This window comes from Rana temporaria, chromosome 1, assembly GCF_905171775.1.
Source record: "Rana temporaria chromosome 1, aRanTem1.1, whole genome shotgun sequence".
NCBI classification, from domain to species: Eukaryota; Metazoa; Chordata; class Amphibia; order Anura; family Ranidae; genus Rana; species Rana temporaria.
Genome location: NC_053489.1, coordinates 648,225,114 through 648,248,385, shown reverse-complemented (window position 1 = coordinate 648,248,385; position 23,272 = coordinate 648,225,114).

Here is a 23,272-nt window from a genome sequence, read left to right as displayed (position 1 = left end):
CTATCCCCTATTTTGTAGACACAATAACTTTTTTTTTTTTACAATACATTTTTATTGGGTTTTGAATGTGAACAATAATAGAAAACATGTTACAAACAGATGTCCAATTTAGACAAATAGATAACAAAAAAAAAAAAACAACTTCACTTCACAATGACAGATCCATAGTTCAGTAAAAAAAAAAAAAACAATTCAATAGATCAGCAGTTAAACAACTTTGAAATCACAATCATTCCACAGGCCACCCCCATGGGTACTACCTGTTACCCGCGGAACTGGGCTGGCTAAACCTATGTTGCAATAGATTGCTAAAATGTAAAGAACAATCTTCTATTCTATACTGCATAGATATGTGCATTCCATTGTATCTCATGGAATCCATTTTAAGTGCCATTCAAAAGTGATAAAAACTTAAACCTAGAAGTTTAGTAGAAATAAAATAGGCCAAATAAACAAAAGAAGAGGAAAGGAAAAAGAAAAAGAAGGAACCAGCACCTTACCTTCCTAATAGAAATTGATGACTACTTTACCCTTGGTAAAGGGCTTTGTTGTTGCCATACCAATCAGTCCAGGATTGCCAGTGGGTATAAAAGTTTGTGTATCTACCCTCTACAGAAGCTAGCATACTTTCAAATGTGAAATGTAACGATAACGTTCTGACAACATCCTCTATTACAGGGTAGCGTGGAATTAGTGAATGGTAAACTTCCTAAAAGGAGGTGGTATATCTTCTATGCCTAAATGTGGGATAGCCAGAGACGGTGAGGGTTGTACATAAAGGCCTGTGACCTGTTGGAGAATTGAAAAAATATTGGTCCAGAATTTAGCTAATTTCCCGCAAGACCACAAAATATGAAGCAGTGTACCCAATTGAGAACACTGCCTCCAACACAGCGGAGATACTTTGTGGTCAAATTTTGCAAGCCTAGATGGTGTGAGGTACCACCTCTGGGTAACCTTGTGGGAAAGCTCCCAGAGGTTGGCACTTTTGGTGGCTGAGTGAGTGTATTGTAAAGCCTTAAACCATTGATCTTCTCAGTAGGAGATCTCCAGATCCCTTTCCCAAGCCAATAACAAATTATTTTTTTCAAAGACAGATTTGTTGTAAGTAGGTTGTAAAACAAAGTTATACCCTTCCTACGACTATCAATCGCAGTAAAAAAGGTACTGTATGTATTTTCCAGAACACTTTGTAGGGTCTATAGTGTTTGCTTTTGAGAAACGACTGTACCCTAATAAAATTAAATTGTTCAGAGCCTGGAAGATCAAATTCAGAATGCACTTGTTGAAAAGACTCCAAGGCACTGCCAGCTTGTATATCCGAATCCCTTTTTATGCCCTTTAAAGCCCATTTCTGTAGATTAAGTTCTGGTATTATCAATGCCAAGGAGGAAATGGGTATATCTAGATTAACAGTCAGAGTCAAAATTAGGTCAGACAAGACCAATTTCTTCCATGCCTCTATAGTGGCCCTCATAGGGGAGGAGCAGTTTGTGTGTAGAGTTTTGAGGAAGGGACAGGCTAGTAAAAAGGCTCCCAGATCCCTACCTGGTACCTGACTTTGTTAAAGGGGTCCCCATAACGGGGCAGGCTGGTTTGGGAACCATACAGCAGCCAAATGATAGTCAGAAGAAAATGGTACTCCCATTCCCCCTGCCATTTTAATTTTGCGAAGTTTAGTAAAGGCACTGCGTGCCCTTTTGCCTACCCAAATATATCTCGAGAGTATTCCCTGTAATTCCCCAAAAAACTTCCTGGGAACTGGTATAGGGACCGTCCTAAACACATATAGTATTTGTGGCAACACCTGCATTTTAAAAGCGGCCAATTTACCTGACCACAAAAGTATATGTTTACTCAGTGTCTTTGTTCCTTGCTTGACTTTATCTGCTAATGGAGAATAGTTGGCACTGAATAATTGTTCTGGATATGAAGTAAAACGGATCCCTAAATAGTCAATCGCGTTTTCATTCCACACATATGGAAAGGCATGTTGCATAAGTAATTTATCACTGTATGCCACACCCAGATCCAGAATGAAAGACTTTGTGTCATTTACTTTGTAATATGATATTTTACCATAATCCCGAAGCAAACAGAAATCCCTCTCCAAGGAAGTCACCGGATTAGTGAGCATTAATATGACGTCATCAGCGAATAAGCTGATGACGTGCTTTCTGTCATTAATCATAAAACCTTGTACTTCAGGCGTTTGTCTAATGCACGCAGCAAGTGGTTCCATTAATAAGTTAAAAATGAAGGGGGATAGAGGACATCCCTGCCTCGTACCGTTCGTGATCTCAAAGGGCTTAGACAGCATCCCGACGTATACACTCTAGCCGATGGAACTGTGTACAGAGCCAGAATTGCCGAAAGCAAATGATTCGTAAATCCAAAATTTTCTAGCGTACATTTCAAGTATAGCCAATTTACCCTGTCGAACGTCTTCTCCGCATCCAAAGCTAGGAGCAGAGAAGGTGTTCGAGTCATTCTAGCTACATGAGTAATATTGATTAAGTGCTTCGTGGCGTCCGACGCTTGTCTACCTTTCGTAAAGCCGGATTGGTTGGGGTCTATCAAAGTGGGCAGAATGTCTACCAATCTTAAAGCTATAATTTTGGCGTATATTTTAAGATCATTATTTAGTAATGATATGGGCCGAAAGTTTTGAGGAGCATTAGGCGACTTCCCAGGTTTGGGCAATGTGACTATCAGAGCCTCCAGCATTTCGGATGGAAAAGAAGCAGAAGCAGCTGCAGACTCAAATACCTTTCAGCAGATGTGGGCCTAAAATTGTTTGAAAAGTCTTGTAGTAGTCCCCTATAAGTCCATCTGGGCCAGGGGATTTATTAGAAGGGAGAGTTTTTATAGCTTGCAATAGTTCCGTCAGTGAAAAGGGAGAGTTTAGGTCACGGAGTTGTTCAGGAGAGAGACTAGGTAACTTGATCTTGGAGAGAAAGTCTGTTATGTCAGTCAGTCAGGGATGGTTGATAGGTAGTGTCATCTTGATCCAAATTATATAGGGAGCTGTAGTAGTCGCTAAATGAGTCCGCAATACTCTGAGGGTCATGGACTGGGTCTTTGCTTTTAGGGTGGATTAGTCGAGTAATCTTAGTTTTAAAGCATTGTAACCGTAAATATCGCGCCAACGCCTTCCCTGCCTTGTTATTGGTCGAGTAGAAAGACATTCTCATCCATTTTTCCTTCTGTTCAAAATTTTGGAGGATAATAAGTCTGAGATCATGTCTGAAAGCTGAGAGTTTAGCACTAGTGGATGGAGTGGGACTTCCGCAAGGAGAGTGGAGATGCTCAGCTGCCTCTGCTTCTTGACCCTGGCGCCTAGCTGGATAAATATTCCCCTGATAAAAGCCTTATGGGCATTCCATAAAGAGAAAACATTATCCGTGGATAAGGAGTTGATCTGGAAATACTCCGACAAGTGTTCTCTTATTGTTTCCTTGGTTAACGGATTTTTAATAATTGACGAGCTGGCACGCCACACATAGGTAGCCGTATTAGGTTATGTATCCCCTAAAGTTAGGAGAACAGGAGCGTGGTCAGACCATGTGATTGTGTTAATTTTGGTCTGGATTACTTTAGGGAGCAACCCCTTGTCTAATAAGAACAGATCAATCCTCGAATATGTGCCTGTGCGAAAAAAAGGAATAGTCCCTTTCACTGGCCAAGGGTCATACAGGTCATAAGATCGTAGGAAATTTGCCAGAGAGGGAACAGTTTTGGAGAAATTTGTAGTGGAACAAGGGGTTCAGGTATTATGTTAAAGTCTCCACATATTATAAGTGAGCCCTGTTGAAGCTTCTTCACCCTGCGCATAAGTCCATTTAAGAAATAAATTTGTCGCTTATTGGGTACATATACATTGACCAAAGTGTATCGAACATTATTGAGATCACATACCAAAATTATAAAACGACCCAGTGAATCAGAATGCTCCGACACCAAAGTTTAGGTAAACGGTGGATCCTGTCAATAGATAGCTCAATGGCAGTAATATCAGGCATGAGGGTAGTAAGCATGGCCGTGGCATATGAACGCAGGTCAGAGGGTTGCACAGTCTCTGGGATACCCCTTACTTTGACATTGTTTCTTCGAGACCTGTCTTCCAAATCTGCTAACTTGGCCTTTATCCACATTTGTTCTTCCTCAGCTGTGTCATGAGCATCCACCAGATCATTGATGGTGGTAGCGTATTCCCCCATTTTGGTTTCAGTTTGATCTACTCTGTCACCCACCGCTGAAAGCTCTGTGTTGAATTTCCTCATGCACGCCATCATATCACTGTGGATAGTGCTTCTTAAGGAAATGAGCATGTCCTTAACTGTGGTGTCCATGACTGGTTGGTGCAGCGTGGGTAATGAGACTATAGAATCAGGGAGCTCCCTGGTGTCTTTCTGTGAGTGAGCGTTAGACCTTACCTCACATTGCTGCATGTCCAAATCGTCTGCTCTGAAACAAGCTTTTGCAGGGCCTCTGCTGAGCGGGGAAGGCGCCTGTGATGTCTCCCCAGAGCCAGGGGTCTCACGATGAGCCGGCATTTTGTTGTTCTGGAGATGTCCGTTGCAGGGCCCAGACGAGGAGGAAGCGCCAGTGCCATCTTGTTCACGAGGCAGCGGTGATGAGGAGAAGAAGTCCGTTAGCTTTTTCAGCCGATGCTCCGCTTGCCGTTTCCTCGTCATGCTGCCCAGATGTCGGGGGGATGTTCCGCTGCTAGTAGGCTGCTATTAGGGCTTAATCCAGAGCCTCTGTCCCCTGTGAGCCGCTCCGATGTTCCGGAGCTCAGGAGTCAACACCGCCATCTCGGTGGAGTCCAAGCCACGCCCCCGACACAATGTACGCTGATTGCGATTTTTACCAAAAACGTAGAAGAATATATATTGGCCTAAACTTATGAAGATTGTTTTTTGGGGGGGGTATTTATTATTGTAAAAAGTAAAAAATATATATTTTTTTTCAAAATGTTGCTTTTTTTTTGTTTAGGCTCCATGCACACAAAAGCTAAAAAAAAAGCTATAAAAAACGCCAGTAGCTTTGCAGGGACCCTTTCAACGTCCCAACGACCCTTTCAGCAACTCGCCCGTGCGCAGTAGGGAACCGGGCAGTGAAGCCGCAATGCTTCACTTCCTGATTCCCTCACCCAGGATGGCGGTGGGGGCAGCCGAGAAAAGAGCGATTGCTCGTCTTCTGCTGCCGATGTCGCTGGACTCCAGGACAGGTAAGTGTCCTAGTATTAAAAGTCAGCAGCTGCAGTATTTGTAGCTGTTGGCTTTTAATATTTTTTTTACGGCAGAGCTCCGCTTTAAGTGGTCAAAGAAACTGATCGAAACAGTCTCATTCCTACAAACAGCTGTCACCACCGTAGGTGGCTATATAACACTCTGAGCAGTCAGTTTACCAGAATTAGGCCCATTTCACACTGACATGTTTTTCTGGTGGTTCGGCACTAAAAATAGCGCTGCTATACCGCCTGAAAAAATCGTGCCCTGCAGTCTTCAGTGTGAAAGCCCGAAGGCTTTCACATTAAAGCGGTGCGCTAGCAGGACCGCTCCAAAAGTCCCGCTAGCTGCATCTTTGGTGCGGTATAGGAGCGGGGTGTTTACAGATTATTTGGATCAGACAGACAGTTTGATTTCCAGGGCCCGGATTCAGATAGAGATACGACGGCGTATCTATGTGCCTGATTCATAGAATCAGGTTCCGCATAGATCTCCCTAAGATCCGACAGGTGTAAGTGACTTACACCGTCGGATCTTAGGCTGCAATTCCAGGCCGGCCGCTAGGTGATGTTTTGTTTTTTGTACGCGCCGAATATGCAAATGAGGAGTTCCGCCGATTCAGAAATGAACGCCCGCCCGTCGCTTTTTTTTTTACGTCGCTTGTGTTCGGCTTTTTCTGGCGTATACTTACCCCTGCTATATGCGGCGTATCCAATGTTAAGTATGGCCGTCGTTCCCGCGCCGAGTTTTGAATTTTTACGTTGTTTGCGTAAGTCGGTCGCGAATACGGATGGACGTAATTTACGTTCACGCCGAAACCAATGACGTCCTAGCGACGTCATTTGGAGCATGCGCACTGGGAAAAATCGCGGCCGGTGCAGGCGCAGTACGATCGGCGCGGGGACGCACCTGATTTAAATAATACACTCCCCCTAGCCGCGGAATTTGAATTCCGCCGGGGGAGTTACGATCAGCCAGCGCAAGTTTCGAGGTAAGTGCTTTCTGAATACAGCACTTGTCTCAAAAAATTGCGCTGGCGGAGCGTAAATAAGATAGATTACGCGGATCTAAAGATCCGCTAACCTATCTGAATCTAGCCCAGTATCTTTGGAGAAGGGTTACACTAAACCATTTTTGATTGGTGAAAGAGATATTTTTTTTTTAAATAGACAGGATTTGATGGTTAAAAAGAATAATAGAAAGTATAAAGATAAACAAAGAGAGAATAATTATAAAAACCACTCCTATTAGACTCACTCAGTCCATGGGTACAGAGGAACAAACCGTGATTTCTTTAGAATAACGAAAGGTAGGGATCTGCAACAAAGTTTGTTAAAATCCTTGCAATGTACATAGAGGGGAATGTTTTTATTTTCTCAACAAAAGTGGAGTTACGCTTTAACTTTACAATATGTAGGGACAATTTTACACCACTTACCTTCCAAATACAATTTCTAGCTTTTGCTACTAACATTAGTTCAGCAGGCGCTCTCCTCCAATGGCCTCAGTATACGCCAGGCCAGACAGCTGTTGAGTCATGCTTGGCTTTTTTCTCAAAGGATGCTAATGGAAAACCTTGCAGGCTTACAAAGATTAGAACCTCCGTCAGGTCCCATTGGAGAAATTCCCTTTCGCTTTCTGTCCCAGTTACCAAATAAATATTTCAATCAGTGTGGAGAAAAGGAAAAGAAACAAAAACAACCTTTTTTTTTTTTGTAGCCCTCATTGTAATATGCTGAATAGTCATTGTGAATATATAATGGTAGGATAGTTATCATTCTATGTGTGCATTTTCTGCTTCCAAATAAACAGGAAAGCTGAGACTCTTTTGAAAATTTGAGGCTTTTTCCCCAGTCACCTGAGCTAATCTAAGATGCAGTTTGCCGCACTCGAAGCGTATAATTAGTTTCAATGAAAATAGCTGAAATTTTTCCCCTCCAAAGTACTTGGCCTGGAAAAAAAGGACTTAAAAGACTCACTTATGAATCATATCCCACACAAAAAAAATATCTTTAAATGGCATTTAGATTTTAGATTTACTTAGTGTTCTTCTGTAGACCGAATATAACCGTAACCTAGTTGTCCTTGTCGGGTATTTTCCGCATATAAAAAGACTCAAGGCTGTATTTAGACATCATGCTTTCCTAGGCACACTAAAATGAGGATGCCCCTTTTGTACAAGCGCCAACCCTTGATCTGGCAGCAGCATTCATTATGGACTGAATGGAGTATAGCCTATGTAAAGGTAAGCCAATGAAAAGGGAGTTGCAATATTGCGAGAGATAATCAGGGTGTGAATTAGAAGCTTTTTGGTGTCGCTACGTAAAGCCGAGTTCCACCCAGAAATGGAACTTCTGGTTATCGGATTCCTCTCCACCTCCGGTGTCACATTTGGCACCGTTCAGGGGGAGGGTGAGCAGATACCTGTCAAATACAGGTATTTGCTTCCACTACCAGGCATAGATGGCCACACTTTCTGCGGCAAAATACACCCTTCTTCCTTTCCCCCGCTGTCTTCTGGGAGACACACAGGTCAGATTGTGCGGCACGACTCACGCATGTGCAGTAGGGAACCAGGATTGAAGCCAAAAGTCTTCACTACCTGGTTCCCTTAACAGGAACGGTGGCGGCAGCACCCGTGCGTCAATCTGAAGATCGGTTTCGGGTGCCGACATCGTGGGCTCCCTGGACAGGTAAGTGTCCATATATTAAAAGTCAGCAGCTACAGTATTTGTAGTTGACTTTTATTTATTTTTTCCCAGGCGGAACTTCACTATAAGAAGGGGCAAATTTTGAAGATGTTACAGAGTTTAAGGTGGAAAGATTTATACAGTAATTAGACGTGGGATGATCTCAAATTCCTGGTTCTTGTCTTCTTGGTTGATCTGGTCAAATTTATCCTATGTCTGGTTTTGTTCCTTCCAATGCACCATTGCTCTTTTAGTAAATCTTCTAGTCAACAATACTTCCTCCAAATTTCAGAACATTCATCCATACTTTATCTGGGGAACCTGGTAGACCATTTTCTCTGCCCCATCGCTTGTAGCTTAATGCTATGGCTGAGACATAGAGCTCAGCTAGAGGTGAGGACATTCCAGGGAACAAGCGGAGGGCACAAGTGGCTTGTGGCCCAAGGTGGCAGATTATGGCCAGAGATGGGAGCAATGAGCTTAATGTAAGCTCAATGGCCAAACACAGCCACACACTGTGTTTGGACTGGGTGCCCCCCCCCCCCCCCCCACCCACTTGTTCGCCCAGTTTTGACAGTGAATTTCTGCATATACACTATTTTACCAAAAGTATTGGGATGCCTGCCTTTATACCAACATGAACTTAAGGTCAGGACTCTGTGCTGGCCAGTCAAGTTCCTCCACCCCAAACTCACTCATCCATGTCTATTGACCTTGTGAACTGGTCCAAATCATTTGGTGGAGGGGGGATTACGGTTTGGGGTTGTTTTTCAGGGGTTGGACTTGACCCCTTAGTTCCAGTGAAGGGAACTCTATATACGTATACTTCTACCTATTTTTGGTAAAAAAAAATCCCAATAAGTGTTTATCGATTGGTTTGCGCAAAATTTATAGCATTTAAAAGATAGGAGATAGTTTTATTGCATTTTTTTTTTTACTACTAATGGCGGCGATCAGCGATTTATTTCGTGACTGCGACATTATGGCAGACACATCAGAAAATGTTGACACATTTTTGGGACAATTGTCATTTTCACAGCAAAACATGCTATAAAAATGCATTGTTTACTGTGAAAATGACAGTGCAGTTTATGAGTTAACCACTAGGGGGCGCTGTAGGGGTTATGTGTGACCTCATATGTTTTTCTAACTGTAGGGGGGCGGGGCTGGACGTGTGATGTCATTGATTGTGTTTCCCTATATTACAGAACACACGATCAATGAAGCTGCCACTGTGAAGAACGGGGAAGCTGTGTTTACACACAGCTCTCCCCGTTCTTCAGCTTCGGGGACCAATTGCGGGACTCCGGTGGCGATCGGGTCCGTGGGTCCCGCGGCCGCGGTCACAGAGCTTCGGACCGGGTCGCGGGCGCGCGCCCGCAGCCCACGGCTGGGCACTTAAAGAGATGTACAGGTACATGCTTGTGCCCAGCCGTGCCATTCTACCGACGTATATCTGCAGGAGGCGGTCCTTAAGTGGTTAAGCCCCGGACCATTTGGCTGCCAAATGACCAGGCCACTTTTTGCGATTCGGCACTGCGTCGCTTTAACTGACAATTGCGCGGTCGTGCGACATGGCTCCCAAACAAAAAAACGAAATTGTCGTGCTTTTTTCCCACAAATAGAGCTTTCTTTTGGTGGTATTTGATCACCTCTGCAATATTTTGTACTTTTTGCTATAATAAATATCCCCAATTTAAAAAAAAAAAGCTTTTCTTTTCTCAGTTTAGGTCGATATGTATTCTTCTACATAGTTTTGGTAAAAAAAAAATGTAATAAGCGTATATTGATTGGTTTGCGCAAAAGTTATAGCGTCTACATATAGGGGATAGTTTTATGGCAATTTCATTATTATTATTTATTTTACTAGTAATGGCAGCGATTTGCGATTTTTATCATGATTGCAATTTTATGGAGGACACATCGGACACTTTTGACACATTTTTGGGACCATTGTAATTTTTACAGCGATCAGTGCTATAAAAATGCACTGTTACTGTAAAAATGACACTAGCAGTGAAGATGTTAACCACTAGGGGGCGCTGAAGGGGTTAAGTGTGTCCTAGGGAGTGATTCTAATGCCCCGTACACACCATCACTTTATGTGATGAAAAAAAACGACGTTTTTAAAAACGTCACTTTAATTGACCGTGTGTGGGGGAAAACGTTGTTTTATGTCTTATAAAAAACGACCAAAAAAAATTGAAGCATGCTTAAATTTTATGTGTCGTTTTTCAAAACGTTGTTTTTTACTTCACCGAAATTGACCGTGTGTAGCAAAAAACGTTGTTTAAAAAGATGTTTTTACACCCGCGCATGCCCAGAAGCTAGTTATGAAGCGAGCTTCAATGGAAAAACGTGGTGGAACGTAACCTCGCTTTGCTAGAACATTGTGAGAAAAACGATGGTGTGTAGGCAACTTCGTCTTTGAAAATTGAAGTTTCAAAAAGGTCATTTTTTACTTCACAGAAAATGTCGTTTTTTTTCATCACATAAAGTGATGGTGTGTATGCGGCATTACTGTTTTGGGGAGGAGCTACCAGTGACACGTCAACGATCACTGTTCCCGATTACAGGAAACAGTTGATCCCTGACGTGTCACTAGGCAGAACAGGGGAATGCCTTGTTTACAAAGGCATCCTGCTGTTCTGCCTTTGCTGACCGCAATTGCGGACCACCCGGGAACATCGAGTTCCCGGGAGCCACGGGCTGCTCTCACAAGGCACGTAACGGGGCGTGTGCGTACGTGCTAGGTGGCAAATTTAAAGTGACCTACAGGTACGCCCATTTGTCTGCCCAAGCCATTGTGTCGACGTATATGGACGTGTGGCAGTCGGCAAGCTGTTAAAATCTCCAAACATTATCCCCAAGCTTCACCTAACTGGTGAATAAAATCACTTGCATCAGAGTCATGCCGCTTACACACGGATTCTAAAAAATGATTTTTTTTTTAAATGTCATTAAAAACGATTGCGTGTGGGCTCCACGATCTAAAAAATGGGCATTAAAAATTTTGAACATGCTCTATTTTTTCACAACGTTTTTAACGTTGTCGTTTTTAAGGCTGTAAAAAATTGTCGTGTGTGGGCTTTAACGATGTGAAAAAAACGTGTGTGCTCAGAAGCAAGTTATGAGACGGGAGCGCTCGTTCTGGTAAAACTAGCGTTCGTAATGGAGTAAGCACATTCATCACGCTGTAACAGACTGAAAAGCGCAAATCGTCTTTTACTAACACTAAATCAGAAAAAGCAGCCCAAAGGGTGGCGCCATCCGAATGGAACTTCCCCTTTATAGTGCCGTCGTACGTGTTGTACGTCACCGCGCTTTGCTAGAGCTTTTTTTTTTCACGATCATGTGTAGGCAAGGCCTTTTAATGATCGGGTTGAAAAAAACAACGTTTTCTCTCGACCCTTAAAAACATAGGGCCAGATTCACAGAAAAAGTACGCCGGAGTATCTGCTGATACTCCGGCGTACTTTCAAATTTGCCGCGTCGTATCTTTATTTTGAATTCTCAAACAAAGACACAACAGCATTTGGCTAAGATCCGACAGGCGTATGGCTCCGTACGCCTTCGGATCTTAGGATGCAATACTTCGGCGCCTGCTGGGTGGAGTTTGTGTCGTTTTCCACGTCGGGTATGCTAATTAGCTGTTTACGGCGATCCACGAAGTTACGCGCGGTCGTCGCATTCTCTTACGTCGTCGCTAGTCGGCTTTTCCCGTCGTAAAGTTGCGATTGCTATTTAGGTGGTGTAAAAATAGACAGGCCATGTTAAAGTATGGCCGACGTTCCCGCGTCGAATTACATTTTTTTTTTTCGTAAGACGTCCGGGAATAGGAAAGGATGTAACGCACATCGCCGTTCAAAAAATTACGTCGGTGCGACGTCATTTCGCGCAAAGCACGGCGGGAAATTTCAAAACGGAGCATGCGCAGTACGTTCGGCGCGGGAACGCGCCTAATTTAAATGATACACGCCCCATTTGAATTAGGCGGGCTTGCACCGGACGGCTTTACGCTACGCCGCCGCAAGTTTACAGGCAAGTGCTTTGTGAACCAAGCACTTGCGCTGAAAACTTGCGGCGGTGTAACTTAAATGACATACGTTACACTGCCGCAAATGTATGTGAATCATACTTTTTTAGAACCCGAAAAACGGTCGTGTGTACGGAGCATCACTTTCCACATGGATAACGAGAAACAAACACCTCTTTCTTCAGAATAACAAAAGGTCGGACTCTGCAACAACGTTTATTAAAATCCCTGCAATGTAGATAGATCAGTCAGAGGGGAATGTTTTTCTCAACAAAAGTGCAGTTGTTCTTTCAGTAAAGTTTTGGTTGGGAAAACTCTATACTAAAAATGACATTGAGCAATATTGCTTACTACAAATAATTAAAAGCTGCCTTTGTAATTCTTGTAAAATAATAAACATTAATCACAATATACACTGCACAGCAATAACATCTTTACCGATCAGTCATTATGTCTTAAGATCTGTTTTAGAACCACCCCCCCTCCCCCCACACTTCCCATCCTCAACCAGTTTTTAGCAGGGATTGCATAGTAGCTCTAAGAACTCACCCATAGATTATAATTATTTTTACATCATTCTTTCATTCTTCCTTGCTCTGATCAAACCATTTCTTCCCACGCGGTAAAAAATGTTGTGCATTCCAGAATCAATGTTTCCTTTTCAGCATAACAATACTTGCTGTTCCCGGACAGGTTTTCCTGATCCGCAGTCATTTGTCATAAAAGACCACATAGAGGTAAGACTGCACCCTACAGCTATGCAAGCCCAAGTGGCTTTGACGTATGGAAGTTTGTTGTTGAAAGTGTATCTAAAGGCAAAACTCTTTATAGTTTTGGAGTAGTGTAGAAATGTTCAATTGAACATTTAAGTTCAGCTAAATAATTTCCAGTTGTATCAAAATAAACAGTGGCGGCTGGTGGGTTCTTTTTTTGGGGGGGCGGCAGACAAACAACCCCCCCCCCCCCCCCTTTGGCGTGGCACTGAGACAGCTCTGCGCCCCGAGCCCACCCTTTTTTGAAGCCTATTAGAGCCTCTGGCCCAGATTCTCAAAGGAGATACGACAGCGTATCTCCAGATACGCCGTCGTATCTCTGAGTCTGAGCGGTCGTATCTATGCGCCTGATTCTCAGTTACGCATAGATTTGTATTAGATCCGACCGGCGTAAGTCTCTTACCCCCTCGGATCTTAACTGCATATTTACGCTGGCTGCTAGGGGCGTGTACGCTGATTTACGCCTAGAAATATGTAAATCAGCTAGATACACAAATTTACGAACGTACGCCCGGCCGACGCAGTACAGATACACAGTTTACGTTAGGCTTTTCCTGGCGTAAAGTTACCCCTGCTATACGAAGCGTACATGCGGTGTACCAATGTTAACTATGGACGTCGTTCCCGCGTCGAATTTTGAAAATTTTACGTTGTTTGCGCAAGTCGTCCGTGAATGGGGCTGGACGTCATTTACGTTCACGTCGAAACCAATACGTCCTTGCGGCGTACTTTGGAGCAATGCACACTGGGATATGTCCATGGACGGCTCATGCGCCGTTCGTAAAATGCGTCATTTTAGTGGGGTCACATAACATTTACATAACACACGCCCACATCTTCCAAATTTTAATTAGGCGGGCTTACGCCGGCCTATTTACGCTACGCCGCCGCAACTTACGGAGAAAGTGCTTTGAGAATACTGCACTTGCCCGTCTAAGTTGCGGAGGCGTAACGTAAATCAGATACGTTACGCCCGCACAATTTTACGCTGCTCTACGTGAATCTGGGCCTCTGTCTCTAATCAGGTGCTTAAAAAAAAACACCCACATTTGAATCCATAGTCCGGTGCCCTGATATGTAGACCAGGGGGCCGGACGCATGGATAGGGGAGGTGGCGCCCATGCACTCTCTATGGACGGGCACCACTGAAAACAAAGGTAAGTCTTCAGCCTTGTACACATGGGCCAGAATCTCGTCAGGAAAAAGGCAGAGTGTACAGACTCTCCTTTCAAAAGGACCGCGGTTCTCTTTAAAGGCAAGAACGCAGTGACATCATCGCGCACGACAAGCATGCACTTGTCACATTCAATGCCGTCACCATCTTGCTGCACCCTGCCTATGCCTAGGAAGCTACCGCGCATGCGTCAGGCGTCGTACACACGACCGAACATGTCTGCTGAAACTGGTCTGCGGACCAGTTTCCGCGGACATGTCCGACCGTGTGTAGGGCCGACCGGACAGTTTTCCAGCCTAGCAGACAGGTTTCCAGCGGACAAAAGTTTCTTAGCATGCTAAGAAACTTGTCCGCTGGAAGCCTGTCCGTCGGACAGTGCGACTCATCGGACATGTCCGCTGGCCCGAAATCCCGCGCATGCGTCGAATTGATTCGACACATGCGTGGAAGCATTGACCTTCCGCGTCAGAGAACGTCGGTGTCGTCTACGTCACCGCGCTCTCTGTCCGCAGGGATTTTGGTCTGATGGTGTGTACACACATCAGACCAAAACCTCCGAGCGGACATGTCCGATAAAAACGGTCCGCGGACCGTTTTCATCGGACATGTCTGCTCGTCTGTATGAGGCCTCAAAGTCATTTCGAGCATGTGTGGGTTTCCACGGTGACAGGTAAGTATACACACTCTCGGGTTTCTTGGCAGGAAAACTGCCGAGAATCTTACGACAAGAAAATAGAGAACATGTTCTCTATTTTTCTCGTCTAGATTCTGGGCAGTTTTCTTGTCGAGAAACATGAAAGCCTCGTACACACGCTCGGTATACTCGGCAAGAAAGCTCTGCAAGCAGTTTTCTTGCTGGTTCATGGCGAGTAAGGCCATTTTCACACTGGGGCGGGAGGCACGGTGGCGGTATAGCGCCGCTAAAAATAGCGCCGCTATACCGTCGGATTTGCTGCAGGATTCGGCCGATAGCGGTGCGGTATTAACCCCCGCTAGCGGCCGATAAAGGGTTAATACCGCCTGCAATGCGCCTCTGCAGAGGCGCATTGCGAGCGGTATTGCTGCGGTTTCCCATTGTTTTAAATGAAAGGAGCGATGAAAGAGCGGTATACACGCCGCTCCTCTCACCGCTCCAAAGATGCTGCTGGCAGGAGATTTTTTTTTCTCCCGCCAGCGCATTGCCTCAGTGTAAAAGCCCTCAGGTTTTCACATTGAGTATGCAGTGAAGGGGTTTTTCAGGCGGTATAGCAGCGCTATTTTTAGCGATGTACTGCCTGAAAAACTCCTCAGTGTGAAAGGGGTCTAAAGCGAACGTGGGTATGAGGCTTTCCAGATCATGTCTAAAGAAGGGGTCTTACACGGCCTGAAATGTTGCCATTTTATGCAGTTTAACCACTTCAATGCCGGACACTTTCACCCCCTTCCTGCCCAGGCCAATTTTCAGCTGTCAGCGCTGTTGCACTTTGAATAACTATTGCGTGGTCATGCTACATTGTACCCATATGGAATGTTTAGAATTCTGTTCACACAAATAGAGCTTTCTGTTAGAGATATATAATTACCGCAGTTGTTTTTTGTTGTTGTTTGTTTTTTTTGCTAAATAAATGAAAAAAAAAACGTGTTTTTCTTTGTTTCTGTTATAACATTTTGCAAATAAATAATCTTTCTTCATCAATATAGGCCAACATGTATTCTGCTACTTTTTTTTATATTGTTTATATTTTTGTTTATACTTTAATGTTTCTGCTAATGAGGTTTAATTGCTTGCTTGCTTGGTAATGGCCCCTCGTATTTATGGGATCAATGACCCCTTTGCCTTTAATAAAATATTCCCATCCTTATAATTAGTGATCACTTGTACACCTACTTAAACTATATATGGCTAATATTAGAGGTAGGAGAAAACCTGATCTAAAGAACGGTGACTGCAAAATGATTGCTAGTGTCAAACATGGATATTGTAGCAAATAAAAATTAGGCAGCAGATGAAAATAACTTGTGAGGCTGCATTCACACCTGAACGTTTTCAGCACGCTCGTCTCAAACGTTCCAAAACGCCCAACAAGAAAAATCACACTTACTTAAATGGCCCCTGTTCACATCTGATGCCGCGTACACACGACTGTTTCCTGGTGCCTCCATGGCAGCATACTTGTGATAGAGCTCCGCCTCGACTCCTCCTTCAGGGCTAGTGAATAGAATAAATTAAAGGCATAGCCCCTACCCCAACATTCTCCTTTTTTCCCTCATACCTTCTTGTGCTGGTGAAGAGTAGATGTATGTCCATACCTCTGCAGTCGGCAGCGTCCGCCGGGTTTAGCCTTTCCCGTGCGCAGTCCCTGTTCTTGGGCCGCTCTTAGCGCTAATAAGTCTGGGAGACCCCTCTGTGGATCTGTTGGGGTCATTTCGCAGAGTTTCCGCTTAGGAACGAAGTCTGCTATCGCATCCATGATGAATGCAGTGGAGTCGCAAAAGGATCAGCTCACATCTTTCCAGGCTGGTGGTTTCCATTTTATTTTTAGGCATATATTGTTTTTTGTCTATCCCCTCTCCCATCCCTTCCTTCCTTTAACTTGCCTGTTAGGTCTCCTTTAAAAAAAAAAAAAAAGAGGGTGTGCTTGTTGTTTTATTTTTTGTGATGCTCCCTTTAAGTCCGGTCAGTTTGATGGGGCAGGTGCCTTTTATCCTGACAGGCTTGCAGTTGTTGATTGTTTCCCCCGAAATCAGAGGTGGGCTACAGTTTTTGTTTTGTTTTGTTTTGTTTTGTTTTGTATATCACTCGACATCACTGCGGCCATCTTGGATTCTGGAAGAGGGGCCAGATTTGCCCTTTTTCTTCCAGAGTCACTTTGCAATGGTGGTTTATGGGATTATTAGCCCATCCACCTGAGCCTAGTTAAGTTCAGATTCAGGGTTAGCTGTCAGAGTCTCCTCAGCTGTGCCCTGCTAGGTTTCACTGATGCTGCTCTGTGGTAGCTACCTTTTTGTGTTTATTCTCAAAAAAAAAAAAAAAAAAAAATGGTGCTAGATAAAATAATTAAAATAAATGTATGTTATTTAAAAAAAAAAAAAGGTGTCAAAAAAAAAAAAAAAACTCCATAGTTCCTTTTTTTCCCCCTTTCTTACTAAATTTCCGCAGCTGATCCTTTTGCCTAACTCCGCAATTAGTCATTTATCTTGCAAACAAAGATCCTCGCACCCCTATTAGGTATGTGACCAACTATATGTGAGTATTGGGAAAAAAAAAAAAAAAAAAAAAAGTGCGCTCACTGTCTAATGTGAGTTCCTTACACCGTGGCCCTGCCCACTCCAAGAGGTCCAGAAAATCTTCAAGACACCGTGATGACGACAGATCAGACCGCAGGTCTCATTCTTCACGTCATAGATCAGAGAGATCAAGATCCAGAGGACAAGATCCTTCCCCCTCTCCTAGGACCTATACAAAGAAGAAATGCTGGACAGGTGGGGCCACACCACTACCAGACAGAGTGGTCTGTAAGGACTGTTTTATGGACTATGAGTCCGGCTGCGAGCTAGAAAATCAGCACGCTGTAGACCTGCTCAAGTGAACAATGAAGGACTCCTTCTCCGAGCTTGCGACTTGGGTCCCCGCTCAACCAGGGCCGGTACAAGGCAGGGGCGGGAGGGGCGAGTACCCAGGGCGCTACCATTTTGTACAGGAGGGGGGGCGCAGTTCGGACACACAAGCGGCCGCCAGACAAGTAGACAGCGCGGGCAGCAGCAGTGGCACTGTACAAACTGTGTGCCGACTAGCTGCCGAGTGCGCCTCTGCTGTCCCGGTCACGATCACAGCTGTGCTGTCCGTCCTCCCCTGTTTGCTCTCCCGGCCGGGTTAACACAAGCGGCCACACTGACAGGGGAAGAAAACAGCTGTGGGCTGTGTAGTGAGAGCCGACTCGTCCTGCTTCTCCCTCTGACAGGAGCTGCAGGATCGGAGTGGCTGACGCTGACCTGTGACAGGGAGTGAGGCAGAGGCAGAGCGGTCGTCTTTGCTCCCCCGTCCCGTCACCCCCCCTCAGACTTCTATAGCACAGCACAGAGTGAAGTGTTCTTCTGGCTGTATGCTACGGATCTGAGAGCGCGCCGCACACACATTCCAGAAAGGTGCAGGCAGTGTCACGGTGAAGATGAGAAGGAGGGGGAGGAATTTGTGAAAAGTGGTGAGAACTCTTTAAAGGGAGGATTACAATGGTGGCTGTGGACGGACATTGGGGGGTGGGGTTGGATACAGAGGTGGCTATGGAAGGGGGGTATACAGAGGTTTCTATGGAAGGGGGGTATACAGAGGTTGCTATGGAAGGGGGGTATACAGAGGTTGCTATGGAAGGGGGGTATACAGAGGTTGCTGTGGAAGGGGGGGTATACAGAGGTTGCTGTGGAGGAGCGGTATACAGAGGTTGCTGTGGAGGAGCGGTATACAGAGGTTGCTGTGGAAGGAGCGGTATACAGAGGTTGCTGTGGAAGGGGCGGTATACAGAGGTTGCTATGGAGGAGCGGTATACAGAGGTTGCTATGGAGGAGCGGTATACAGAGGTTGCTGTGGAAGGGGGGGTATACAGAGGTTGCTATGGAGGAGCGGTATACAGAGGTTGCTGTGGACAGGGGGGGATACAGAGGTGGCCGTGGACAGGAGGGGGATACAGAGGTGGCCGTGGACATGGGGTTCAGAGGTGGACGTGGACAGGGGGGGGATACAGAGGTGGCCGTGGACATGGGGTTCAGAGGTGGACGTGGACAGGGGGGGATACAGAGGTGGCCGTGGACATGGGGTTCAGAGGTGGACGTGGACAGGGGGGGATACAGAGGTGGCCGTGGACATGGGGTTCAGAGGTGGACGTGGACAGGGGGGGATACAGAGGTGGCCGTGGACATGGGGTTCAGAGGTGGACGTGGACAGGGGGGGATACAGAGGTGGCCGTGGACATGGGGTTCAGAGGTGGACGTGGACAGGGGGGGGATACAGAGGTGGCCGTGGACAGGAGGGGGATACAGAGGTGGCCGTGGACATGGGGTTCAGAGGTGGACGTGGACAGGGGGGGGATACAGAGGTGGCCGTGGACATGGGGTTCAGAGGTGGCCGTGGACAGGGGGGGGATACAGAGGTGGCCGTGGACATGGGGTTCAGAGGTGGACGTGGACAGGGGGGGATACAGAGGTGGCAGTGGACGGGAGGTACAGAGGTGGGCATGGACAGGGGGGATACAGAGGTGGACGTGGACATGGGGTACAGAGGTGGACGTGGACATGGGGTACAGAGGTGGCAGTGGACATGGGGTACAGAGGTGGACATGGACAGGGGGTTACACAGTGTGTGTAAATTTTTTGGGATGTTGGGGTGAAGAGCAATATTGCATGGGGGCCCCAGGAAAATGGTTGCCCAGGGTCCAAACAATATTAAAGACAGCCCTGGGCGGGTTGTTAGCAGGCATAAGAGTGTCATTATCCTATGCCGGGCATCACTAAATGGAAATTCTGTGTGGGGGGGTCATGTAAAGGGCGAAATACTGTGTGTGGGGTGATAATTTAATTTGTATTGTTTTAAGTATATTCTTGTTCTGAAACGACGTTGATTCTTTCTTAAAAACGGAGGGGGGGGGGCGCAGTTTGCCATCTTCGCCCTGGGCACCAAATAGCCTTGTCCCAGCACTGCGCTCAACCACTTCAGCAGTTGTCCCAGGTTCAGGATACAGAACCTAATCTCCCTGGTCCTGCAGCAGTCAGTACACCTCTGCCACTGTCAGGCTGACCAGCTAGAGATTCACCACCTGTAGACTCTTCAGAGGAGTCAACCTTCTGGCTTCAGTCTCTCCTTGGTAAAGCTGTTCTTCCAGGCAGTCAAAACTGCAGTCACCTGAAAAGACGCAGAAGAGCCTACCCAAGAGTCTACGAGTTACTTCCCATCCTCAAAGGGAGGCAGGTTCTCTTCTTGTTGAGGCGACATTAGCCAGGTCATTCAGAATGAATGGGCAAAGACTGATAGAAAACTTTCATGGGGCTGGTTCAATAAACTATACCCATTAACAGAATCCATGCCAGTGGTAGACGCATCGGGGGTGCGACTCGTAAAAAAAAAAAAAAAAAAAAGAGCGCGCTTTACCAATGGAGGATTCCGCTTCCTTCAAAAGACCCTCTAGGCATGCGAACCAACCTGGAGCTGAAGAGGAGCTATTTAGCCGCGGGAGCAGCATGCAAGCCAGCTATCGCCCTCACAGCATGTAAGCCAGCTATCGCCCTCACATCGGTATCAAATGCCATAAGATCTTGGACATATAATATTGAGACGGCTTTGCGTCAGGATGTCCCCAAGGAGGATATAATTAAAGCCTTGGAAGAACTTAGATTGTCAGCAGACTTTGTCAGGGTGGCGGCCATTGACACGATCAGATGCTCTGCAAGATCCATGTTGCATTCAGTAATGGTGAAGAGGGTCTTCTGGCTGGAAGATTGGCTGGCTGACTTATTCTCCAAAAAAAATTGGTGCAAAATCCCATTCAGTGGAAAAGCACTATTCAGAGACAAAATGGTTAAAGCCATCTCCAGGCTGTCAGGAGGGAAGTCCGGTGTGCTTCCCCAGGACAGAAGGATGCGAAGATTCAGAGGCAGGTCCTCTAGATTCCGCCAGACAAATCCAATAGATTTAGGCAGTCAAGACAGCCCAGAGACAACAAAAGACCTTGGAAAGGTACTCAGACATTCTTTTTGAACAGGAAGATGAAGGACCTTTCCGGCTCCACAGGAGCAGAAGCAGTCTTTTTGACGCCAGAGTAGCCCAGGCACTCCCGGTGGGAGCTAGGCTAAAGTTCTTTGTCCCAGTCTGGACCACATGCTGTCAGGACCCCTGGGTTCTGTCTACAATTCAATGGGGGCACCTTTGGAATTTCTCTCATCCCCCACCTCGGGATTCTTTCAAAGGAACAGATTCCATCCTCTCCGCCAAGGGAGTAAAACTTCCTAACGTCACTTCAGCCTCAGGGGGCGGCTGTTCTGGTTCCCTTGGCAGAGCGCTTCGCATGCGTCTACTCCACCCTATTTCTGGTCCCAAAGAGGACAGGTGGGTGGAGGCCTGTGACAGGCCTTCAGAGGCTCAGCCGGTATATCTGCCCGAAAAGCTTGGAAATGGAACGGGAAATTCTTCTACAATCCCTAAAAGAGCTAGGGTGGCTAATAAATTCCGAAAGGAGTCAACTAGCACCCACACAGCAGATAATCTACCTGGGTGCAATGTTCAACACTCAGGAGGGGACAGTGTCATTACCACCGCCAAAGGCAAGGATTGTCACCCAGAGAATGATCAAGGTCATCCGGAGCCCGTATCTGACAGCTTCACAATGTCTGAGCCTCATTTGCACAGTGTCTCCTTGTATACCCATGGTTCCTTGGGCCCATTGGCACTTAAGGTAGTTCCAGACAGGTTTCTTGGCGCAGTGGAAGAAACGACGACTATCCCAGACGATACTGCTGACGGGAGTAATGCACAGGAATCTTCACTGGTGGACAGTTCCAGAAAACCTCTCCAAACCTAGTCACCTGGTCCCCCATCCTTGGATCACAATTATGTCCGATGCAAGCGGACAGGGCTGGGGAGCCCATTCCGGGGAAACCAGAATACAGGGTAGATGGTCATGTTCTACCCAGGGAGTAGTATCCAACATCTTGGAGATGAGGACAGCCTTCTTAGCACTAACTTTGGCGTCCCAAATCAGAGGCCAGAGAATACTTCTACATCTAGACAACATGGCAGCTGTCGCTTATCTGCAGAAGCAAGGAGGCACTCGCAGCAGGTCGTTCCTCAAGTTGGTGATGCTGATCACACTCTGGGCAGAGAAGAACCTCCTGGACCCCAGAGCAATGTATCTGCCGGGCAGGTTGAACACGGAAGCAGACACGTTGCCCAGAAACTTCCTGGACAACAACGAATGGGCTTTCCACCCCCTCATCTTCCATCAGATTGCCAGCATGTGGGATCCCCCTCAGGTAGACCTGTTCGTCTCCCCAAAGAATACCAAGCTGGACAGATTCTTCTCTCGAATGCAGCATCCACAAGCCGAGGCAGTGGATGCCCTGTCATGCCCCTGAAGGTTCACCACAGCATATGCCTTTCCTCCCAGGCCATTAATATTCAAATTCCTCCTGAGGCTCCTCAGGGAGTCAGTCCAGGTGGTGGCAGTACTTCCGTATTGGCTGAAGAGACCCTGGTTCCCTCTAGCCATGCGCCTCAGTGTGAGCTCTCCAATCAGGATCCCTCCTGTCCCTCAACTTCCGTCGCAGGGCAGTCTAGTTCATCCAAACCCTCCAGAAGTTGAATCTTCGAATCTGGAGGTTGAGAGGCGAGGGTTCGAGTCCCTAGGGTGTTCCCCAGGAGTCATAACAACCCTTCTAAAAGCCAGAAAAACCGGCAACTAATGCCATATAATCAAAAGTCTGGGACAAGTTCTTGTCATCTGCTACCGGAAATGGATTTGATCCAATCCTTCCCTCTACGTCCAATATTTTAGGTTTCATTCAGACAGGACTTGATCTGGGGCTTGGTCTGAGCTCCCTCAAAGTGCAGGTAGAAGCAGTCTCTGCCGCAACAAGTAAGAGATGGGTGGAGGATCTCTTGGTAGTCACTTTCCTCAGAGGAGTATTGAAGATTCGGCGACACCTGTCAGACGATCATTTCCTAAGTGGGATTGTCCCTGGTCCTTGAAATTCTATCTGACCATCCCTTTGCTCCAGTGGAACAAGTAGCAAGATGGAACCTGACACTAAAGACGGCTTTCCTGCTAGCCATTACATCTGGCAGAAGGATATCGGAACTTCACACCTTAGGGATGGGTGACGGCCACATCTCCTTCTTCCCGAACAGGGTGGAACTTCGCCCCTTCGAGGGTTCACACCTAAGGTCGCTACTCCAAGCCACCTGTTGGAACCTGGGCACTACCAGTGTTTACAGACACAGGTTCAGAGTCTTGTCGTGAGCTGGATGTATCCAGAGTGCTTAGGGCCTACCTAGCAGCCACGACCCCTTCAAAAACTCTGAGAGACTTTTCATTGTACTGTTCAGTAAATACAGGGGCAAAGAAGCTTCCATCAGAACTCTGGCATCTTGGGTTGTAAAGTTAATCCAGAAGGCTTACAGGGTAAAGAATATTCTTCATCCTGAGTAAATGCTCATTCTACAAGGGCAGTCTCGGCTTCCTGGGCAGCAAGGGCTAATGTTTTGTTGAAGACGGTGTGCAGGGCCGCCACCTGGTCTTCTCACCATACGTTCCTCAGACACTACCATATTGGTCTAGGAGCTCTCACGACTGTTGAGTTTGGAAGAAGGGCAGTTCAGGCTGCCATGTCTTCTTCTAATTAAA